This window comes from Macrobrachium rosenbergii, chromosome 12 (assembly GCF_040412425.1).
Source record: "Macrobrachium rosenbergii isolate ZJJX-2024 chromosome 12, ASM4041242v1, whole genome shotgun sequence".
Taxonomy (NCBI): domain Eukaryota; kingdom Metazoa; phylum Arthropoda; class Malacostraca; order Decapoda; family Palaemonidae; genus Macrobrachium; species Macrobrachium rosenbergii.
In genome coordinates, this window is record NC_089752.1 from 101450432 (window position 1) to 101469719 (window position 19288).

At 36.7% G+C, this 19288-nt stretch overlaps 1 protein-coding gene across 4 annotated transcripts in view; it reads right to left on the reverse strand.

The window, feature by feature from the left end:
- CdGAPr (GTPase-activating protein CdGAPr) overlaps positions 1–14277 on the reverse strand; it is an 842258-nt gene extending 827981 nt beyond the window's left edge. For 3 of the 4 annotated variants that reach the window (XM_067112526.1, XM_067112522.1, XM_067112521.1), the window contains exon 1: positions 14139–14277. The gene's annotated coding sequence lies outside the window, so the exon portion shown is untranslated. The remainder of the gene's footprint in view (positions 1–14138) is intronic. The other variant, XM_067112523.1, reaches the window with a different exon arrangement.
- Positions 14278–19288: the final 5011 nt, after the last annotated feature.

The following is a 19288-nucleotide window of genomic DNA, read 5'->3' on the forward strand; positions in this document are numbered from 1 at the left end:
AACTTCTGTCAACAAATAACAATCAAACTGAACACTATACTTTGGCGAATTACCGTCTCTTGAAAACATGAGCAAATTTGGAAGCGCAAATTTGGGGGAAATGGTGGAACGAACTACGCAGGATGTAAGGCACGTGACTGAAGTTACACGACAAACCAAAGAAGCAGAACTGTACTAAGAGTTTTCGAAGTTACTAAGATGATGCTGGCCTGTTAAGCTGAACAACACCACAAAGTACCTGACTGCACAAAGTGAGTGGGCTATGCTAGCATGAATTAAATAACACACATCAAACTGCAGATAGGACTAAGTTCCAGAGGTCCTTTATTCCTCACACCGTCGGACTGTGGAACAGTCTCCCTGAGGATGTCTTGCAATTGGAAGTTCAAAAGTTCAAGAAAAGATGCAATGCATTACTAACCTACTACTATTCTCCTTGCCTTTAAATACGTTCTTATTTATTTATTAATTTATCTTTTTTTAATAAGCGACATCTCTTCCTTCTGTATTTCCCTTTACCTCCTCTTTACTTCTTCCTAATGACCACCATATTCTTTGGAAGCTTGAATTTCAAGTCAATGGCCCCTCTGGGCTTGTTCCATATGAACAGAGTTCATCTTCTGAATAATAATAATTATAAAAGGAAGACTTTATGACCATATATATGGCCAAGAATTCTAGACATAAGATCAACTGAAATGAAATTGTGAATGCCTGAATGAGAAGATTGGACTTATTTGCCCAACTACACCTGACACTGTCTTCGGTATATTCATCAACTTGATAATATCCAACACGAACATCTCAAAGTGTAATCATACAACCCAACCTCCCTAACCAAAATCAATGGAACTGCTCTTGATAGCATAGGCTAATTCCTCTCCTCTATCCGATTAAATTTTCTTTTTAAAGGAACAGACATTATAAAGTGTAGTGTCGTGGGAATCACAGGCCATTCACATCAAAGGAAACTGCCAGATTTAGGTTGCCACTGCTGCATAGTGACGTAACACTTTCTATCTGCACCAAAGTTTTATTTAAATAATGGCGTTTTTCTTTCTATAACTGCCGGTATGCAGATTACTACAATGCTAGTTTAATACTTAAAAATCCTTCAAACTCACCTTCAATCAGACACATACCGGGAAATAAGCATAACCCGAAAACTACAAAACTATGTCATGAAATGAATAATAAAAGACCAATAATTATAGAATTTACCTGGCAAACATATCAACTTAACTCTCTCACTCTCTCTTTCTCTCTTATACACACAAAATTTATATATATAACATATATATACTGTATAGATATATTATATACAATAGTCTTATTTGCTCAGTGGATAATATCCTCGCCTTACCAAGGAAAGGTCACAGTTAGTTCCCAATGAATTGTATCTAGTGGTCAGTAAACTGAGATAGGTCATAACCATGGTAGAAAAAGGATGTGACTAGCAAGCTCAATGAAACTTGCTAATACTAGAAGCTCAAAAGCACCCAGGAGCCACCTTTTGGGGGAAAAGAAATATTAATGAGTGTAGATATACATACATATTTATATATACATACATACACACATTTATGTATATAAATATATAGCCTGTATATAAATAACGCAGTATGTTTAAGTGTGTAAGACGTGATACTGAGAAACTTTCTGTGCAAGTATGCAAAGTAATTAACGATATGAAAGTATTTGCATAGGTGATTCACCAAATTTCTCCAATCTAAGTGACATCACCTATTACGTTATTTCATCTCTGAAACCAACCCGTTTTTGGGGAAATGGTTATTATTGAAACATCATATACTGTATGTATGTATATATATATATATATATATATATATATATATATATATATATATATATATATATATATATATATATATATATATATATATATATATATGTATTAAAAAGTAAAAAATGTAAGGAAAGTGACCACCGTGCAGTTTTCTCGGATGCACAAACGTGTACTGTACACATCTGTGTGCCCCCGGGGATGTGTATAATACACGATGTGGCCCAGGGGATGTGTATAATACGCGAAAGTAGTGGCAAATTATCATTTCCTTTTTAACATTTCCTGTGGCTTCTGTTGATAATTAAATCAAGCTCATGTGTGTGATTTTTAATAATATACAGGAAAATGGAACGTTTAAAACGATTATCCGTACTGTAGCCAATACACTCGATAGCCATTACGAAGTCAGAACAAAATCTTCCTAAAGTCTGCGTAGGGAGAAGACTGAGAAGAAATGGAGGTCCTATCAGATCGAATTTCGTCATGAAATTCAATCTCCGAACGGGCCCTGCAAGCCTTTGTAGTTGGGCACCATAGTCTCTCTCTCTCTCTCTCTCTCTCTCTCTCTCTCTCTCTCTCTCTCTCACACACACACACACACACACACACACACAGTATCTGCTGTTATCCGTTACAAAAATTCTCATTGGCGCGCACCCATACGATGAGATACTTTTTTAGACGGCCCCACCACAGAAAAAGAATGACAGCACCTCACTTTAATCTCTTGAACCTGTTTACCGTGTAACTATAACCCAGTTCTCTCTCTCATTTTAACCTCTTCTTATGAGGATCCACAACAAAACCAATGCCAGACACAAAGGAAAACTTAGCTTCTCAACGGGATTATTTATTAAAGTGCAATACTTTCATAAGATGACCACAGATGCAAAACCACAAAAGGCAACCCATGAATTTTTTTATATACAGTAAAAACTAATGTGACAAAAAGAGGCAAAATTATCTAACCTACTTAATAACATTAAAAATGTTCTATAAAAATAGCTACTCGGCAAACAGACCCCACCAGCCTATACCTAAGAGATAAACCACTCAACAAAATCCACAGGCCTAGAGCATGTAACACAACATAAATATCCCAATAAACTAAGTTTTCAAAACAAAATCTACAACAGATAACAATAAAGAGAAAACACACAGTGATGACAACAATATGAACTACCAAGGGCCCGAAGACACTTGCATATTAAGCCCTCAGTGTTGAAGACCAAAACATGAAATCTGACATATGGTAATGGATTCTTTTCATCATATAATTACAAACATAAACTACATGTACTTACTTACTAAGTACACACACACACACACACACACACACACACACATATATATATATATATATGTGTGTGTGTATATATATATATATATATATATATATATGTGTGTGTGTGTGTGTGTGTGTGTGTGTGTGTGTGTGTGTGTGTGTTTTGCAATATCAATACAAAGTATAAGGTTAATATATTTATGCACCAGCCTTTGGGTAAATTCCATACTACTCACAACAGCAAAATGCTAGTATTTTCTCTTCCTGGCAACCCACAAGAGGAAAAGCAAGGAGAAGCAGCTCAATTGTCATTTAGTTGACACTGCTTTCCATAGGGTCTACAATCTACAAAAAGGCACTCCCCTGCCTTGAGGTCGACATCTCAAAGCCAAACCACTGACATTTCCAAGGACGGGAATGTTCAGCTGGTATCGCTTCATACCACAGCGACTAGCCTAGTCCTCATTTTAATAGACTGCTCTGACACTGTCCAAAGTGGTTGTTATGGCCATACTGATGAAATTTTCTCTCCCTGAGATCCGAACCCTTTAACCTTCAGGCACTGGCACTACGTAACTACAGCAAAAGCGTTGACGTAGTACATCTTGCCAACACTGCAGTAGCAAACAATTTTAAATGGTTGACTTGACAATGTTCATGTAGGGGGGCCTGACAGGATTACAATGAGCCTTCTGTGTAGGCGTAGGAAGCTTAAATGTGGTTTTCTGTACCATGTTCATCCACTCTTCTGCAGTAAAATGTGAGTTTATCACCTGGGTTATTTCCTCTTCAGAGCCACCCCTTCCATTATCACGAAGGTTAAAATTAACTTAAAGAAATTTCAGTGATAATAACTTGGGCAATTTTTAATTTAAAGCCCATGCACAGGTGGCATGTACAACTTTAGGACAACTAGGCCTATAAGATAAAAAAAAATCATCGGTTACAGTAGCCCTTACTTTTCTGCTTCTCTTGTGAGAATGACCACCACTAGATAAAACATGGTCCTTGACAGACCACCGAATTAGATGCAATGCATCTGATTCAATGCGTCCAATATGCTGGTATTCCCGGCGTCAATAACAATGACTCACAATAAACTCCACTGGGAACAAGGAAAGACCAACTCTCCACCTCCAGCTCGACACATCCTCCACCAAACACTCCAGAGACTTGCATAAGTGCCACTGCTTCCCTTATTATATACGGGCAATTTCAGGATGACGCAAATGCAGAATGCCACTACTGTTGCTTCTAGTGATATAACTCTCAGGTTTGCTTTTGATAAAATCAATACCACAGTAATAGAATAGAATATAGAATTTAGGTCAAAGGCCAATCGCTGGAACATATGAGGTCGTTCAGCACTGAAAGTGAAACTGACACTAAGAAGGTTTGAAAGGTGTAAGAAGAGAAATACCTCGCAGTTGCATTTTATGAAGCAAATGTTAGAGAGGGTGGAAAATCAGATGGAATTAAGAGAATATGAACGGGAGTACAGTAAAAGGAATGAGAGGGGTTGCAGCTAGGGGCCGAAGGGACGTCAAAGACCATTAAGTAATACCTATAGTGGTGCACTGACGGCACTACTCCCCTACGGGGAATATCACAGTAATGTCGATCTGTGAGAAATCATATAACCACAGAGGTAATCGGTATAATAATAAATAAAATAACTTGAAGTGTGGTAACCACAATGTAAACAATCCTCACGAAATTTAGTGATGACCTTGAGGGTCATGTATGGGTTACGATCCTAAATGACCTGTCATTATGTAAAACCAAAACAGGAAGACTCCTCACATACCCACATGTTTTTTAATCTAATTTCTGATGTTAACCAATAAAATTTTTTTAAGTCGGATATCACTGATAGTACCCAAAAATCACGCCTTTTAGGCCTCGACCCATGCTTAGGGAATAGATGAGCCCCTAATACTTTTACACGCTGCCATTTTTTTTTTAAGGTAAATCGGCAACAATTTAGGGGTGGGCTAAAAATTCATCTGCTCGAACGGCTTACAAAAATGCCAGTTCACTTTAGAAAACATATGGTGTGAATTTTACAATACAAAAGAAATGCCCCGTATCGGCAGTCCATACAAAAAGTTTGTAATATAATTTTTTGTATATCGTTATAAAAAGTCGGTGCCCTTTCAAAAGAAAGTGAAAGTCACTTATTGGGAATACCTGATAAATTGCTCAGGGTTCCTCGGTGTCCAATGCGATAAAAATCTGAAGACAAGATAAGATGCTAAAGTGCTTATCAGTTATGAAAAAAACCATCATGCAGAATATGAAGATTAATGACAGTACAAGGATTTTATTAGAAACAGCTAATTAATAAACGATACATTTACATCTTTCTAAACAGCTAATTAATAAACGATACATTTACATCTAACACATGAAACGACAACAAAGCCTCCGAGACTGCGCACCAACGTTATCTTCCAAATTACCATTTTATTGCCATCCCTCCAAGATCATTTATCTTTGTCGAGAGAAATGCCGACCTGTGTGTGTCGTGCTTCCTTTTTTCCAAAGACAAATGATCTGCAATCATTCTATTGTCAACCAATGTCATTCCTGTTCAGTTTGAGTTCTTTGTCTGAAGCAGAATAAAAGGTCAATCAAAGTCTAAGATGACTTCAAAAACGTAACTCATGTGCATACCTTTGGAACTGACATGGCTTTCGTAATTTGCACAATTAATCACTGCACCAAGAATGAAATTCTTACGAATAAATTGGTATTCGTAACGCTCATGGCATATCTACTGCATTAGAAAACTCCTAATTAATCCCTTATGCAACAAGAAATCTGTAACCACCACACAATGTTTGGGAGATCCCATGCAACATTTTAAATTCATAAACGAAGCAAATTAGATTTTCATGAAAATATGAAATGTGCATTTCCTTATAAACGATACATGCCTGATTCACCCTAAAATAAAAGAAAAAGCACGCATTACGTAAGTCTTAAATGTCATTTCAATAGAATATGCAACCCAACAAACTTTATCGATACGACATACTACTAGAAATGATCTTCAACAAGAAACACGAAACACAAAGTAAAATATATTATAATTATAGCTAGCATTTTCTGTTTCTCTGAAACTGGAATAAACAGTATCACAAAACTGGAAAAAATCGTGTTTACCTTATTACTAATACTAACAGTGTACTATGTCAATTCTAATTAAAAGCACACATCAACAAGTTGTTCCCTCAACCACTAAATAAAGGACTAGACCTTATGGGTGCAGAGGAAAACGCAGGCATCCTTCCATAATGAGGTCAAGACACAACTTCCCCTCATCTCCTGAGACCGTCCCTTATCATTACTTGTTTCCCGCCATATTGCCCCTCGCTTCCTTCAGCAACGTCGGCTCTTCCTCCCTACACCGAACTACACACCTGACCGTTCAATGATCACTCGAAAATATCCCTTTATACTTCAATTTTTATTATTAACTTAACTTAGGCAGGCAAGAATTTTGATCTTCTGAGCAACCCTGAAAACTCTATAGCCTACATTCACATTAAAGTAAAAGCTAAGAAATTCAGGTCAACGGAGCTACAGGAGATTAATTTAAAATTGGCACAAAGAACGGTGAGTCGCCGACATACCTTCATACAAATACATACATAAATCCTAAATGAGCAAACTATACGGAGGTCTTGACTTCTGTAAAATCAGAAAACTAGAAAACTTGTGAGCTACAAAACTTTTTTAAAGATCTTCAAGTATATTAACAAAAAACTTGTCAGAGAGCGGAAGCGACAACACTGGCGTAATGTGATAGAGGATTAACTTGATAACTGCGTGGTGTCGAATCATACGAAGGAAAGTAAATTTAGTTACAGCATTTTCTCACTGCTTCTTGATTAGCTAACTTTAAATCGATATTTTCTTGCTTTTCACTGATGACCTAAAGGCATTTATAAGGATTTCTTATATAAAGTACGTTACAATTTCCTTCAAGTTTCCGATATAACACAAAAAAATATGAGTGGGCATTTGGCGACCTTGTGTAAACGCTAATACGAATAATGAAACAAATGATTAATACTATACAATCACTTTAGTTGGACACATAGGAGTAATTATAACTGAATGATCATCAACTTAATGCAATTACGCATTTATTTAGTTAATATTCCCAGAGAGACTCTGAAATGCCCTAGTGAAAGGAGATAAAAAACAGGTTAAAGACACCCCGTGAATAATTAACAACTGCAATCAACCTGTTCTAGCATATCTACGATTCATTGAGCAATGGATGGGTGACTCAGGTTATCGTGCTCACACGGGCTACTGGAAAGCAAGATGATTCAGAGGTAGGCTAATTACCAGACGAACCAACGGAAAACAAACTCATTCGTACACTAAAAACATTAGTAATGGATGATGAAAATGACTGTGATACTGATAACATTAAATAAAAACAACAGTAATAAACATCTGCCTCAACAACGCAAGCCTGAAAAAAACATGAAACGGTTAGCAAGGAGAAAATGAACCCTAACAGAGATAGATAGAGACTTTTAGATGGGAGATCAAGCACTTTTAGAGGGAAGACGGAACGGAAATGGGGGAAGGGCTATTAAGGATAGGCCAGCTCTGGGGCATAGCTATACTGCTGGGGGCATGTCCTATCATTCTGGGGAATCAAGCACCACTAGCAATGAGGTCTGTACTATTAAAATGGAGTGATGATATCCAGTTCATTTCTTTGTATTTCAAACACCGTCGGGAAGTGTGACAACGAGTAAGGAAGGGTCAACAGTAAATCAACAAAGAAAAATCTTGAAAACACGCAGTTACGTCACGACAGAGCACAAAAGTCTGCAAAGACCAGGAAAACCCATTAGCCTACTATTGCACACAAGAGTTATTGACGAAGAAAAGCCAAGTCCTATCCAAAAGCAAAAAAACATTTGTCATTTTCCCTTTGAAATCTCAAATCGACAGAATTCCCAATAAGAAAGCGCAAGAGCTTATCTTATTCACTGATATCGAAAGAAGTACACACACACTTAGTAAAAAAAAATGCTTAATGCTTAGTTAAAAAAATATACAGGATAGCAGCACAAGTGATAGCTGTTTGGGAGCAAAGAAACTGAATGCTTCGTTTACCGTAGAAGCGGAGGACAAGGAATTAGGAGCATGAACATACAACTGCAATCCCCACCTCTCTCAACCTCACATTGAGAGAAGAGCGCCTTCCACCCAGGTAACACAGTGAGAGAGTTAGTGACAAGCGTGTGACCGACAAGCCTGGCCTGTACTGAACATGACGTTGCATAAACCAAGCCCGATATGACAAACCCTTCACAAACGTCTCATCAGAGCAGTGCAATACTTACTACCACCATCCTCATGGAACATTTTTCTACAGCAACTTTGACTAATGCGTTGAACACAGCCGTCTGATTCATCAGAACAAATAATGATCACTCCCGTTTTATAACCATGAGGTGAAATGCTTCATCATGACTCACAAAGAGCTGGCTGCTTAAAGAAAGAACCACTGAGGGCATGGGCTGGGGCAAGTGATACACAAAGCTAACGAACATAAATCTCGGTTACTAGCATAAGGTAAGACTTTCCAAAGGCGCTGCTCCCAAGACATCAGACTGGAAGATACAGCATACAGTTATGACTACTGTTACACAAACACGAAGTTAATAACAAAAATCTTGGGTAACTAATCTTCGTACACTGTTTGAAATAGACCAAGATTCAAAACAAGAAAAGAGTCTTATTTTACCTTCACCTTTAAATAAACGTGATTGTTACCCATCGGGAAAAAACAAAAATAGTCGGAACATTATTCAGGCAGAAAGCATCAACTACCAGACTACAAATGAATTCCTTTTACAGACTCCACGTCATATGGTTCAAAAATACATTTACTGAACTGAGTAATCCCATTGGGACGCTGACTGGTTCAAATATTCATGGCAACACAATTCACTTAAAATGCATATTACATCACTGAACTAGTTCAAACTATATTCAAAATATTGGAAAACAATTTTCGACAACCATCGTCAACTATCACATTTAATGACTTCCCTTGTTTGAGGAGGTCCCGCAGCAGCTTAGAAAAAGTCCGTTCAAAGACCAAGATTGCATTAACATTCCGTTTTACTAATTACAGTCGTACAGAAACTGACATCCTATACAATATTCTATACTTGCCGGTCCAACATCTCGAGCTACAAAATTTGATATTTCAGAATTCTGTCCGATACCTAAACAACAATTTACCAGCTAAACTATATCTGTGAAGAAGGCTCACCGTACTAACACGCCATCTGGAGTGAACAGAAACATTCAGTCAAGGGAAATAATTTCCTAATTAACTTATTCATAAGATGAAAATATACTTACCAGGTAATACAATCCTTAGTGTGAAAATGTCGCAATTGCAATTTACACAGATGCAAGACGGCAAACTACTAATGCATTCCTTGAGACCTGTATCCCGTCTCTTCGTTAAATGAGGATAATTTTACAACTGTTGTTACTGGGCTGATCACATAGAAAAGATATCAGAGGATAGGTTCAGCTGTGAAAACGGAGAAAACAGTAGACTTACAATACTATTAGTAGGTGAGGGCGTTAAAACAAAACGGTCAAGAGACGGACGGCGTGCAACAACTGGTTAGAAAATTAACAAATGAGATAAAACTTTAATTCCTTTTCTCTCTGAAACATTCCTTTTTGGGTACGATAAAAGAGAGAGAGAGAGACTACTGGTAGATAAAGAGCTTATTGACAATTTTCTCAAGAGATGTTTCAAGCTATGTACAAATAATGATCGGACCGACTTTTAAGTTTGCACAATTTCAAATGCATAAAAAAAACTTACTTGAGAAACGTTATCAGGAAACCAAAATACGCAGGTCTATTGTCAAGTCGCTGAATTAGTTCCTCGTTGGATGAATCGGTAGAGTTCTGGGCTAGCACACTGCTAGGCCAGAGTTCGAGTCTCCGACCGGCCAATGAAGAATTAGAGGAATTTATTTCTGGTGATAGAAATTCATTTCTCGCTATAATGTCGTTCGGATTCCACAATAAGCTGTAGGTCCCTTTGCTAGGCAACCAACTGGTTCTTAGCCACGTAAAATAAGTCTAATCCTTCGGGACAGCCACAGGAGAGCTTGTTAATCAGCTCAGTGGTCTGGTTAAACTAAGGTATACTTAATTAACCATCAACTCACCCTCCTGTGCATTAAGTAGATTAAAGTTTTTCTTAAAAATCATCCGGGGGACGGTAATTAAAAAAGAACACCGTCGAGCCAGTAATAATTACATAACCGTCACTTCAAAGTTATTTGTGTACAACCCCTGTATTAATTCCAAGTGCCTTTCCTAGAGGAGAGGGCCAGCTTCTAAATATATCTTCATCAAACTGGTTTTCTGGGGATGAAGAATCATGAAAGTCTGTTAATTGTTCTTCTTCTCGAAACCCTAATTCAAACGTATCTAATCTTACATTACATTAATTATCTCGCTTTGGGAAAACGTTCCCATTTTGTCCTAACAACATAACGACAGAATTAAGTACAAACTGGCATTTTCAACTAATGCACTAAAATTCAAAATGAAAACAGTTTAATGATTTCAAAGTTCACACGTCGAAACGTGCAGGACTAAAACAAAGCTATACAGTGACATAAACTCTCGAACTGCACGCTTCTTGATAACAGACAAGCCAATCAAGTCATGTTTTGTTGCACAGACAGAAGCCATGCACCAATATAATTTTCTCAGTGAAACTACCGTTACCTAATCTATCTTACATTTCCACCAAACAAAGCACTTTTCAACATCATGAAAAGAGCTTAATAATGTGTCCTGGAATTTTACGACATTATTCCTCCAAAAGGTCACTTCCTTGAAAGAATAAAGAACCAGTAAACCTCATTGGCCAAGATGAAAGGCAAAGAACTACTATTCACAATAAATCGTAATTGGGTTACGATACAACAAACGAAGCACACTGAATATATAATGAAATTGGTGCTGCTTTGTCAAGCAGCCTTTTCCTTGTAAATTGGTCATGAGTATACACGAGCTGGTAGCATACTTCAATAATTAATTTACTAAAGTCCATACAACGCGAAATTATGGAAAGAAATAACACTAATAGCGGTTCCAACAGGCCCAACCACAACTAACATTAAAATGATAAGTTGAAAAGAACCTTACAAAACAAAAGTATTTTGAACTAGAGATACATCACGATTTAACCGTTCGACTCATGGATGATATGGTATTTTGGGGAGAAAACTCACACTTGAGACATGTAGACCATTCAGCCTCCATGGGCAGCTCAACTCCCAAAGCCTATCTAAAAAAAAATCGGAACTGTGTACTCCTTATACACAAACCAAAGGCTTGCGCAACTACAGTATATAACTCCTTTACTCATCCCTAGTGCATTCGCCATCTTCATGCTTCTTAAGCATAGTTTGTTTTCGTGTGAAAGACCTTCAGTATATAGTAAGCACTTACCTCCGAAGATATATCAAATCAAGGACACTGCAACTATTAAAAAACCCGCTCATGGTCAGATAAGGTTTGGAGAGCATTTTATCAAGAACTATAGTATATCTTAGTTTAACCAGACAACTGAGCTGATTAACAGCTCTCCTAGGGCTGGCCCGAAGGATTAGATTTATTTTACGTGGCTAAGAACCAATTGGTTACCTAGCAACGGGACCTATAGCTTATTGTGGAATCCGAACCACATTATAGCGAGAAATTAATTTCTATCACCAGACATAAATTCCTCTAATTCTTCATTAGCCGGCCGGACACTCGAACTCGGGCCTAGCGAGTGATAGCCGACAACTCTACGAACTAAGCCAATTTGCTTGAAATATGGTAGTGTGGAAAGTATTTACTCATGATTGCAATAATTATCGCTCTTTCTGGCAACAGCACTAAGGAAAGTAAATTATATATATATATATATATATATATATATATATATATATATATATATATATATATATATATTATTTTATAGAGAGAGGGGGAGAGGAGGGGGAGTGGAGAGGGGAGGAGAGGGAGAGAGGGTGGGAGAGAGGAGAGGAGGGGAGCGGCGGCATACCTTTCTTAATGAGTAAGATTCTGGGTAGGACAACCATGCTAGAAAACTAACTACACTGCAAAAGAAAAACATTCCCATCTTTGAAGAGAAGTGACTTCTGTCGACTACTTAAAATTTTCAGTAACGATATCGTGTCAAATCAAAGATGCTAGTATTTGTACCAAACTGCGGTTAAACTTGAGCTTCAAGGATATATATCAAAGTAACGTTTAAGAATGCAATAAACATCCAATACTGAATAATTGTGGGGAAACTAATTCCACTAGAAAAAAACACAAACGCACGCACACATGGGCATGAGCATACAGAAGTATCATTTACAGTATTCCAACGAACAATACTATTCAGTACAACGGAAAACTTTTGGACAAACAACGACTGTGGATGAAGGACTTTTGGACAATCGTCTGCTAACAACGACTGTTAGGATGAAAACATGATAAATCATGTTTATCGTCTGTATCCATCGTTAATAAAAATGTGGACAGGGTTGAAGACCCTCTATTAAGCATGTAGTATTGAAAGTGAATGCATTCGATGTAATAGCTATTACTTTCAACTCTAAAGGATTAAAAATAATAAAATGTGACCTGTGACCAAATCTACGGGTATAATCCAGTTATTTTTACGTTTATATTCTGCCATTCTTTCAGACTGTTCGTGTTTTTTAACGTGCTTTTTACTTTCAGCAGAAATAATAACAATATGGCAGGGAAGAGTTATCAATGTTAGAGCATAACTCAGCCTTTAAAACTGAGATCCATCGGCGCGAAGTGTCTATTCTTTCATTGGTGATACTCATATAAACCGTTTATCAACTGTTTAGAAAGCAACAACAGCAAGCGAGCCAAGAAGTCTTCGAAGAAAAGTGAAATCAGCCAAGGATAACCCACACAAATTTGACTAACTTAATTGTCTACTGATGTGAATTATCTGAAAAATGGATGTGCAACAATCAATATCTTGCAATGAGTGTACATAGCAAGTGATGCCCCACAGGAGATGGGTGAGCACCGAGTTTCGAGCAATCAAATGTTGGTCGGTCTCGAAAGAACTTTTAACTGGCGCAAAAAGTTTGATGGAGCTGGTTAGGCCTATATTCTGGTGAGCAACACAACCGTAGGCCTAGCCTAACTCCCATCTTCGCTCGCGAATCGACACATCACTAGTCACCATTAAATAAAAATACAAACAAGCTTAAATGCAACCACAGTGTCAATCACAATGTGCACATTCTTTTCACGGTAAGCAAAGCAGGGGCCAGCAATTACGTTTAATTAAACTTAATGAACTCCCTCAATATTAGGACTGAGGGCCTTCTGTGTCACCAGGGGTGTGTCACTTGTCAAAAATTACTTTTTACTATTTATATCCAACCGGCCACTGCTCAATGTTCAGCACATGACCTAATTACTAATCCCATTCTTTCTGAATGAAAGACCTAGACCTATTTGCCTTGAGGAATTTGTAAGGATATTGGAGTTTCCACCTTAAATTAACATAGGGGGGACAAGATGTCACCACCTGCCCAATCACATTACAACCGAGACAGAAAATCCTTTGAGTTGAGACGAAAGCTAATTAAAAAGAGACAAGTACAGAATGTAAATCAGGATGATCTACAGCTCCAAAAGAATACATTTTGAAAAGAAGAGTAAAATTTAACTGTAGAGGAGGTATCTTTCACGGCCTTCACATCATGACAAACCAGTTAGGGCATCGGTGTGTCTGAGAAAGAAAGGACCCGGTCCAACCCATTCAAAATTTGCACCCCGTGGTCCAACTTCAACCAGGGGTGAACTTACAACCCAGTGCTTTGGACCTGCTCTCAAAACAGGAGCAAAATTCTGTTAAATTATACCATTTATTCATAAAGACGCACCGCGACCATAAATCTGTTGACTTACCTCTGTGTCGGCAGTTTATCCACGAATCCTCTTTATCATAATAAATCCACACTGAAGACAATACAAAAAATTCACTGTCTATTGAAAAGTCAAGATTTCGAGCGACACTACCAGTCTCTCCGCACTGCTAACAGTCACTAACGCTCGTTCTTGCTCGAGGGGGAAGGTGTCGTACTTCGTTTCTTGTCGATTATTTTCTTAAAGGGAATACGGTCTTCTTTATTTAAAAAGAAGTACTGAAGGACTTTGATTTAAAAATAGTACAATTTTAGCGAGAGTAAATGGTAGACATTTCGCATTCAACGCAAAAATAAAGAAATCATAATACTATTGTTAGCAACTGCAACGATAAGGCCTTAGGGCGGGTTGACGTCAGCAGCGCCATCTTTTGAACAAATAGTATACTAAACTATGCAAATAGAAAACGAATGTGATATATTTATCAGAGACTATTATACATTACATATTTACCTAACGTTAATGATATGTTTGTCTGTGGAGACTAAACCATTAAAATTTTCACTTTCCGAAGTAAATAAAATACCATTGAAATATATGTCGAAGTCATTGATCGATTTAACAATCTAACTGAAGCAAAGGCGTTTTCGATATTCGTCTGTGTGGATTGTAAATATACTTCTATAGGTTACCATACTGCAGAGATAAATCATGTTTATACATATTCCAGCCAATAATCACCCGAGAGGTGATTTGTTTGTTTTTTTTTATTCGTTATTTAAGCATCATCTTTATTTTTTTTATCTGCAGTTCAGTTCGAACCACATTCGAAAGAGAGAGAAAATAAAATTTTGATTTACGCACAAATTCATTTATCCTGAAACTAAAGATTTACCTTATATCTACCTAAGATGATTCAAGATGATTCTTTATATATATATATATAACCATATAACTATATATATATATATGTAACTTCAGAACTTCAAATCAAAGATATACTTATCTCTAATGAGTAGTGTTTAGCTTTCATACGAGAGCTTTCTTGTGTACATTCTTTAAAGAAAGACGTCCGGGACTCAGACTCTCCATAACTATTGGTCATATTCTGTTTTCTATAGGGAAGCTGTCAATCTCATCAATACGAATGGAGAAACAGTGACGCACATGAAGAGTGGAAATATAACCAAGAAGAATAATAATAATGGAATTTTTTATCATTTCATACTTAAGTATGTTACGAAAGTAAACATCCTAATGTTCACTAAAGGTATACTTTGAACGACGCTCTCTCTCTCTCTCTCTCTCTCTCTCTCTCTCTCTCTCTCTCTCTCTCTCTTTAGCAGAGAGAAAATGCCCCAAGAGACCGTTTCCAATATCGTTTCTATTTCGTAATTGCAGCAGTGTCTTCTGGAGCGTAAACAATTGAAAACGAGCAACCGGACGCATTAAATCTTCGTTTCCCTCCCTTTGGATTCTTGTTTTGTTATTGTACCTCGCCCGTAGACTTAGGAACTTGATACTGCTCCGGTCAACGGGGAAAAGTTCTGCATTAACAAATCAAACAGGAAAAGTTGTAAACCACTGATAGAACATGGATCAACGTGGTTTCAAATGTCCATACTCATCTGAACTAAAATGACACATTGGTAAATATAACACCAACTGAAATACAGATCATGTTCTCATGATGTTAACTTAGCCATAACCTCTGCGGATGGCTCTCATTTGAAGGCGAATCCTACTTTTGTCAACAGTCTGCCACTTATCCAGTTGCTACAAGCATCATTACCACCAATTTTGTGCTTCTTTACCAGCTGCCACTATTATTTTTGTCACCCTAGCACGTGATTAGTTACAACACTAGTTTAGTATCTTAGTAATTAATTACTAAATTTACTGCCAATTCAAATACAGCTGCTACTGTCACAATCATCACTACCACACCTGACAGAAGGCAACATTTTCACTACAGAATTATATAATATTGTATGTATGCATGTTTGTATACATATATATATGTATATATACTGTATGTATATATACAGTATATATAAACTTATGAAAGAGTTTAATTATAATTTCCTTAGTAGATAAAGCAAAGGTCTGAGAATTTCATAGGCGTGTGTGGGGATATACTGTAGAACTGGATCTGGACCCAATGGTATGGTATATTTTTCTGGCACGACTGTGATATAGTACGACCCCTATACTAAGAATTAGGAACAAGGATGAATAAATTTTATGAAAATGTTGGTTCAAAGACTTAAGTGCAACCATTACAATGTGTTTGTCATTTTTTTTTTTTTTTTTTTTTTTTTTTTTTTTTATTTAGAAAGAGTGTGGTGGTGTTCAGAGACTTGCCATAGAAAACTGCTTAGTGTTTGTGCCGTGTGTACTCGCCAGGGTCATCTAAGTAGCTCCTGATGGAGATCACCACCTATTCTAAGAGAACCAGTCCTTATGAAGCCAAGCTTTCGAATCTATTTAAAAAAACATCCGCATGTATCTAAATTGGTTCACCACTAAAATCCATTTTAATAATTACCTTGCCGGTCTTCTTCGTAGAAAATCAATATAGATTTACTGCGACCATAAATGAAATAGTTTATCAATTTTATTGCTTACACACACGATTGACTTTATTCTATTTCTTACTTTTTTCCATTTTGCTTGTGTTGAATTACATGAAAAAATGTGCATGAATATCCGCTTAATTTCTGATAAGGCTGGCCATAGGAAAAATGGTAAAATTCCGCAGGCACTGTTAGGGATCTTATGTCAGTCACAAGGCAGCGATCTATCCAGGTTCCGTGAGAGGAAACTATATTTCATGCACCGATGAATCTAGACGCAAAATAAAATGTAGGGTCTTATAGCAAATATTTCCAGATTATTTCAGTCATAAATATAATCAGTCACTTCTGTAACGAATATATACCTTTGTCTTCTTTCCAGAGTAAGATTTTACAGTTTGTAGGTGTGGCCGTTAGAAGAACTATCTAACAACAAAATAATAGACAGCGATGCAGGATATTTTTCGGCAAAGCTTGTTATCATAAAAATCACACAAACACACACACACTATATATATGTGTGTATGTGCAAATATATATATATATATATATATATATATATATATATATATATATATATATATATATATATATATATAAATATATATATATATAACTCTAAGAAGAATATTAAGAGCCAGATGGCAGAATAGTGTCAGAAACGATACCACAAGGGAAAATATGGGGTTTCTACATGTAGATGAAGTGATAATGAAAGGGAGATTGAGATGGCATAGACATTTCCTGTGTGTGGGCACCAGAGTAGTCGAAAGACCCAGTTCTACTTGGATGAGAATTATGAGAAGAGAGGCTGGAGATGAGTGGAGATGAGCGGAAGCTAAAGCACAGGAAAGACAAGAGTGGTGGAATCTCACTGAGACTTTTTGCTTCACGCGGCGTTGAATGAGTGTATTATTATGGTTATGAACGTTACTCCACCAGTTGTTATGGACCCCCTAAAAAAATTTTAATAAAAAGTACTGGTCTTGGTTTAGATCTAGCATCACTTATATATATATATATATATATATATATATATATATATATATATATATATATATATATATATATAAATATATATATATATATATATATATATAATATATATATATATATATTATATATACATATATAATATTTATACATATATATAATATTTATACTTATATAATATTTATACATACATATATATACATATATATATATGTATATATATGTATATATGTATATATGTATGTATATATATACATATATATATATATATATATATATATATATATATATATATATATATATATATATATATATATTCATCTCAGCCTCTCTTCTCATAGTTCTCATCCAAGTAGAACTGGGACTTTAGACTATTCTGGTGCCCACAAAAAGGAAATGTCCATGTCATCTCAATCTCCCTTTCATTATCACTTCATCTACAGTACATGTGGAAACCCCATATTTTCCCTTGGTTTTGTTAACAGCCTGTTTGCCCTCTTCTTGATCTCCGTTTCATTTTACATTCTACTTTACTTTCTTTATCTCCTCCCCGAAATGTATCCACACTGAACATTTACTTTTATCTAGTCTGTAATGCGTCTCTCGTCTCACCCGATATGCCAGCACGTCTTTTCCAGCACACTGATGCACTATCTTGGCGTTAAATTGTCTGCTCTTCATCAGGTATATGGCTTCTAGAACTGCAAATGTATTTCGACACTCACTCGCAAAAGCGTCTCGATGTTTGTCTCTGATAAGCTTGACTTTATCAAACACAGATAATATGTCAACTTTATTGGGGGGGGCGCTCCTGACTTCACCCGCAGTGCTGCAATGATCAGTTGGTGATCACTGCCTATTATCTGCTCCGCTGTAGCTCCTACTACCACTCCTCGATGTTCTTTTTGTCTCTCGATTAATAGCTGTGAGTTCTGTTTGGCTTGTATGGCCGCCATCAGATGATGTCCAAGCGTTTTCATGGTGGTCCTTTTGTTGGAAAAGGGTACCTCCGATTTCCTAATAATAATAATAATAATAATAATAATAATAATAATAATAATAATAATAATAATAATAATAATAATTATTATTATTATTATTATTATTATTATTATTACTGATGGAATGGAATGGAATATAAAGTTTAGGCCAAGCACTGGGACCTATGGGGTCATTCAGCGCTGAAACGGAAATTGAGAGTAGGTAGAAAGGTGTTACAGGAGGACGACCTCGCAGTTGTACTATGACATAATCATTAGGAGAGAGTGGATAGCAAGATGGAAGAAAGATGACGTGAATGGAGGCACAGTAAAAGGAATGAAAAGGGTTGCAGCTAGGGGCCGAAGGGACGCTGCAAGAACCTTTAGTAATGCCTACAGTGCACCCCGCGAGGTGCACTGACGGCACTGTTAGGAAAGCAGAGACAAACCGAGAAAAAATCAACGTACACTGAACTTGTATCACGTTGATGTTTTTCTGGTGTAAGTGCGCCCTTCTTCTGGGGATTCGAGTACCTGAACGTAACCTACAATTGTGCTGACAGTATTTTTCATCTTCTGTCCCAGGACGACCTGATGCAGATCGCAAATAGCTATGAACGAAGTTGCGCCGTGAGATGAGAGG